Consider the following 6278-nt stretch of genomic DNA (forward strand, 5'->3'; position numbering starts at 1 on the left):
AGCTTTCAGTTGAATAAGCCAGTGTTCATCTTGAGTTTATAGTAATTTTGCCACCCAAGACTGTCCCAAAAAAATTTAGAGGCTTTGTAGTTAAAGACGATGTGGGTTATAGATTTCTCTTCTTTACATTTGTATATAGGCAATTTGGATCAATGTTTAAGCCAATTTTTGCTAGGTATTTTCTACATGGTATCCTATTATGGAGACATTTCCATAAAAAGAATTTGATTTTACTTGGACAGGCTAGGTCCCAAATCCATTTGAAATCTATTTGGGTATTCGTTGGAGGCTCCATTAGGTTATAGCAAATTTTGGTCGTAAAAAAACCTTTTGTAGTTAGTGACCATATTGGAATGTCACTAGTTGGTCCCTTTAGACGAATTCTTACTTTGGAGATGTTTTCTTTGGTGTCATTAAGAATATTGAAGGAGATTTTATTAAAGTTCCAGTTTTTCCATCAAAGATGTCTTTTAATTTTATGGAATAATCCGTATTTAAGAGGGGGCCTTCTATTGTTTTCCTAAGATTTTCTAACTTTGGAATCCAATTGGTTTCCCATATATTCATGTTGGAATGACGATGAGGTGACCAAATAATACCTTTGGAATATAATTCCCATCCCTTTTGAATATTTTTCCAGATGAAAGAATTTTTGTTTTTAGCATTGCTAGATGCGTAGGAGGAGATGATTAGTTTAACCCAGGGTGTAGTAGCATTAGTAAGCATTCTCCATACCAAGCTAGCTAGAGTGCATAAATTCTTAGAATTTGCATTATGGAGTCCAAGACCTCCATTAGTTTTTGGTTGGCAAAAAGTAGACCATTTGATAAGATGAATTTTTTTTCTTTCAGTGGTAGCACCCCATATAAAATCTCTTTGAACTTTATCAATTTTGTTAAGGACCTTTATGGTGAGTAATGTGTATTGCATATAATGGTTTGGTATTGAGTTTAGGAAAGATTGGGATAGGGTTGTTCTACCTGCTATATTGATGAACTTCATTTTCCAAACCGCTAGCTTAGTATGCATTTTGTCAATTATGAACTGGTAGTCCCTTGGCCTAGGGTATTTGTTTAAAATAGGAAAACCTAGATAGGTACCAGAGAAATCACTTTTTTTAATATATAATGTATTGGTAATTTCCTTAATAAGAGTTTGAGGACAATTTTTTGAAAAGAGAATTTTTAATTTAGTAGTGTTAATACATTGTCCTGACAGGTCATAGAAATAATCTAATCCACTCTTAATGGCATGGCATGGCTTCTTATTGACCTTTGCCATTAGGGTAAGGTCATCTGCAAAGAATAAGTGAGGAAAATTTGGACTTCTTCTTCCTGTAGTTATTGGGTCCCAAGTCCTAATATCAACTTGATGACTTATATCTTGATAGCATTTCTAAACAAAGGATAAAAATATAAGGTGATATGGGATCACCTTGCCTGATTCTCCTGCTTGGTTCGAAGAATTTTGTGATGGAACCATTAATTAAAACTACTATTGAACTTCTTGATATATAATTTAATAGCAGTTTTGAGAATTTTGGAGGAAAGTTAAAATATTAAAGAGTTTGATGGACAAAAGACCACTCTAGTCGATCAAAAGCTTTTTCCAGATCAATTTTAAGGATCATGTGACTTATTTTCCTTTTAATTTTTTTTAGTTGGAAACTAGTTCTTGAATGATGACAGCATTGTCAGAAGCTCTTCTATTTTTCATGAAGCTTGCTTGAAAGGGACTTATAATTTGTTCAAGGAAAGGTTTAAGGTGATTTGTAAGTATTTTTATAATCATTTTGTAAATGGTATTGCAAAGGCCAATTGGTCTGAAATTTCTAATGTTATTTGTGTTAGGAATTTTTGGGATTAGACAAAAATTGGTTTTGTTGATTTTTTTTGGGAATTTCTTGAGTGTTAAAAATGTCATGACATAATTTCACTACTGAAAGGCCTATAATTTTCCAGTATTTTTGAAAAAGTAAAGTGTGAAGTCCATCCGGTCCTGGAGCTTTGAAAGATTTAAAGGAAAAGATAGCCCTTTTAATTTCAATATCAAGCAAAGGACTGTCTAATGAGCTTAGGTATAAAAGACAATGCATTGAGCTATTTTTTAGCGGACTAATCCAGCTTGTTTTGGAGTGTGAAGTGGTAAAAATATTTGTAAAGTAGCTTTGGACATGTGACATAATTAAGTGGGGCTCATTGATCCAATTCCCTGCATCATCTTTAAATGACAACTTCAATTAAAGTATGTAAGGGTAAATTTGACATCGTAAGATATAGCATATAATAATAACTTCAATTAAATGCTTATAATAACCTAAGAGTCTAAACCGGTCAAATACCACATATAAGCATGTCTACATACTCGTCAACTTATGTACACATCTTTCACATAAATCAAGTAGCACAGTCAAACTAAATTCTAAGAGGTAGTTTCCCCCACACAAAGTTAAGCAAGATACGTACCTCAACTAGGCCAAATCAATACTCAAAAATATCTTTTCCCTTAAAGTTCGCCTCCGCATGACTCAAATCTAACAAAAAATGACTTAATATCATCAAACAATGAAGAGAAACCAATTATGATTAATAAAACTATGATCTTTACAAAATTCTCCAAAGTCAATAAAAGTCAACCTCGAGCTCGCCCGGTCAAAACCCGAGCCCAAAGGTAGATCTCAACTACCCATAACCCCACAAGTGTATATATGTATTTTACTTTCAAATCCAAGTCCAATTCGACTCTCAAATCCCAAATTTTCACTTTTCAAAACATAGAAAAAATTCTTAAAATTTCTCTTAGATACTCATGAATTTGATGTTATATCTCATGTAATCATGTAATATAATAGAAAGTATATCAAAATTACTTATCCAATGATTGTATTTGAAAATACCTGTAGACAATAAATTTGCGTCGAGAAAATAAAATCAAGACCAAAAAATATCGCAACAATCGTAGTATTTTATTTCGAATAATATGAGTGTACAATCTCTATGATTCCTCTTATTTTACTTTTTCAATATAAATTCAAGGGCCTTTGAGCTTGATCTTGAATCTATATTTGATTTATCTGTCGCGAACACTTTGATTGTTGCCACGAATTGTATCACGAACAAGTAGCCTTGATCTTGAACGCCTTGTATTTAATTTGACTTCGTTCTTGATCTTGAGTTTGATTGCTTGAACTTGACCTTGATTTGTTCTTTGTTCTTGAGCTTGAACTTGATTTGTTATTCGTTCTTGAACTTGAACTTGATTTCTTGAACTTGAACTTGGTTGCTTGAAGCCTGAAACTTGTAGAGAAATTTGTGGCGTTTGATCCACGAGCTCTCTCTTGCTTCTTGTTATAACTTCTGGTGTCTTTTCTGAATTATGAAGACCTCTATTTATAGTTGTGGAAGGGAGGAGTTGTGATAAGAACAAACTCTTTCCGACCAATCAAATTGAAGTGTGACATGGTCATATTTTATTGGCCAGAACATGTCACTTGCACGCGTGGCGTGATTTCATTAGCCTGCTAATGTGACTTGGCATGCCTTGTCATTTTAACACGTGGCATGATCCTATTGGCTCTTCCTGGAGCCAATGTGACTTCCTGGACCTCTAGGAAGATGACATCTTGGGCCTAATGAAGTGGGTTCATCGCTTGTAGCCCGATTAAACGGGCTAGCCCAATCAATATTTATTGGACTTAAGTAATTAATCCAATTATATTAACTCATAATATTTATTTGGACTAATATGCTTAAATATATAAAAATAGCACGGTATAGCCAGTTTTCGGACTGGTTATTCAAAAATAGCCAGCATTTACCAAGTCAATGAAAAATAACCACTATTTTGCTGCAACAGAGACCGGTCCAGCATAATATACTGGAGTTCGGTGCACCTGTGTATGAACTCCAACATATTATGCTGGACCGGTATACTTTGCTAGCTCCAGTATAATATACTGGAGACTGGAGCACCGGTGCTCCAAACTTCAGTATATTATGCTGGACCGGTATACTTGCTGGAACTCCAGTATATTATGCTGGAGCTCTGGTGTACTTATGCTGGAACTCCAGCATAATATACTGACGTATTTTTCGGGTTTTGAACAGTGTTTTCGCTCAGATTTATCTTTACATGAAAAGTGACTAAATTTTAATTACTTTTGAAATTTGGCTATTTTTGAATGACCATTTATAAATTTGGTTATTTTTAAATTTCTCCCCTTTAATATAGTCCAAATTACTTATTGAATTTAAATTCAATAAATTTCGTATGCCTACAAATACCCCTTGCTCCAAGGCTTGTGTTGGTGAGAACTTGTGAAATATCGAACACCAGGCTTGAAGTACGCAAGGACAACATACACTTTTACTAGTATTTGTCACTATGAGACATGAATAAACAATTTGTTTTTTGAATTGGAACAGAACTGCACGTGATTGATGGCTTGTATGGACAAAATCATCAATTCCTTGTAAACATATGAACTTTTACTGCAATTGTATATTTGAATTGCAATTGTATATTGGAATTCTTATGTCTATTGGCATGTTAATTTCACCAGTAGCTTTAACTGTGACGCCACGTACCTTCCTTGCCGCATCAATTCGTTTATTGCATCGTTTAAGCTCGAAAATAATTGAGTAAAGTGGTTTCACAAATAGACAATAATTTTATTTTACCACTTGTCACTAGCTAGAAAAGATACATGTCAGCTTCCTTATTCTACTCCACAGAGGACTCTTTAATCTAATCTTTAAGTTCAAACTGTACGTGTGAAAAGACAACCACCGTGCACTTACAACATCCAATTAGGATATGCATTCATGTAATTTGATCCTACATCGAAAATACATGCTTAGTAGCCGCTTATGGAGATCTATATAAACACATGCTTCAACGTTTATTAAGCATCAATTCGCAGATTTCGCAAGCTACCTGAGTCTAGTTTTGTGGACTCGGAAACATCAACGCGATTATAATTTCTTTTTCTTTTCTTGTGATTTTCTTTCTTTGTTGTCTTTTTTTCTTTTTCTTTTTGTAGGTCAAGCGAGAAAGATATGCTCTTGTTCAAAAAGTTGATCTACGCATGAAGAAAGCGGTCTTAGGGTGTGAGGGGATGGATACTCATCCCTGCCCAAATATCGGAGAGATTATTCTCAATGGCCTGATTATCAGAGAGATTACTCTCAAAACGACCCGACTACCGGAGAGATTACTCTCAAAATGACCCGACTATCGGAGAGATTACTCTCAAGGTGGCCCGACTATCAAAGAGATTACCAAAATGACCCGACTATCGGAGAGATTACTCTCAAGGCGGCCCGACTATCGGAAAGATTACTCTCAATGTGGCCCGACTACCGGAGAGGTTACTCTCAAGGCGGCCCGACTATCGGAGAGATTACTCTCAATGTAGCCCGACTGCTGGAGAGGCCAACTTAAGGTGCAAAGGGACTTATATGTCCACCTTAGGATTGGAAAATTAAAGTTCTTTTTAAGGACAAACCCACGAAGAGGTCGACTTAAGGTGCAAAGGGACTTGTATGTCCACCTTAAGATTGGAAAGTTATAAAGCTTCAACTTGAAGATTTCATGGACTTGATGACGTCAACTTGAACACTTGGAAAACTTTGAAGATTCGGCGGACTTTGCAGACTTCAACTTGAAGATCGACAAACTTGAAGATTCGGCGAACTTTGATGATTCAATTTGAAAAATTTGAGGGCTCAAATACTTCCACTTGAAGACCGACGAGTTTGAAGACCTCAACTTGAAGACTTCAACTTGAAAACTTCAACTTGAAGACCGATGAACTTGAAGATTTCAACTTGGAGACTTCGAGGGCTCAAATGTTTGCTTCTCTTTTGCTTTACATTGTCCGACTTTTATCTTAGTCGCATAATTTTGAGCTTTAAGTGCTTGAAACAAAAGATTCAAATTTTATCGTGGGAGAGTCCAAATAATAAACCATTTCATTTCTCAAAAATTAGACTTCAATATCTAAAATATATCCAAAATTTAGAATCAAACACATTCAGGATCGCCCCAGATAATATTTTGAAACCAACTTTAGATTCCACCACGTTGAAAATTTCAGATTCGCGCAGTCTTACCAAAAAATTATATCTTGGCGTAGAAATATCAAAATTATAAACCGTTTGATTTCTTGAAAACTAGACTTCAAGATCTAGAACATATCCAAAATTATCAATCAAACAACTTCAAAATCGTCCCAGATAATATTTTAAAATCAACTTTATATTGCACTACGCTATCAA

The sequence above is a fragment of the Nicotiana tabacum genome, chromosome 10 (genome assembly GCF_000715075.1).
Source record: "Nicotiana tabacum cultivar K326 chromosome 10, ASM71507v2, whole genome shotgun sequence".
Taxonomy (NCBI): domain Eukaryota; kingdom Viridiplantae; phylum Streptophyta; class Magnoliopsida; order Solanales; family Solanaceae; genus Nicotiana; species Nicotiana tabacum.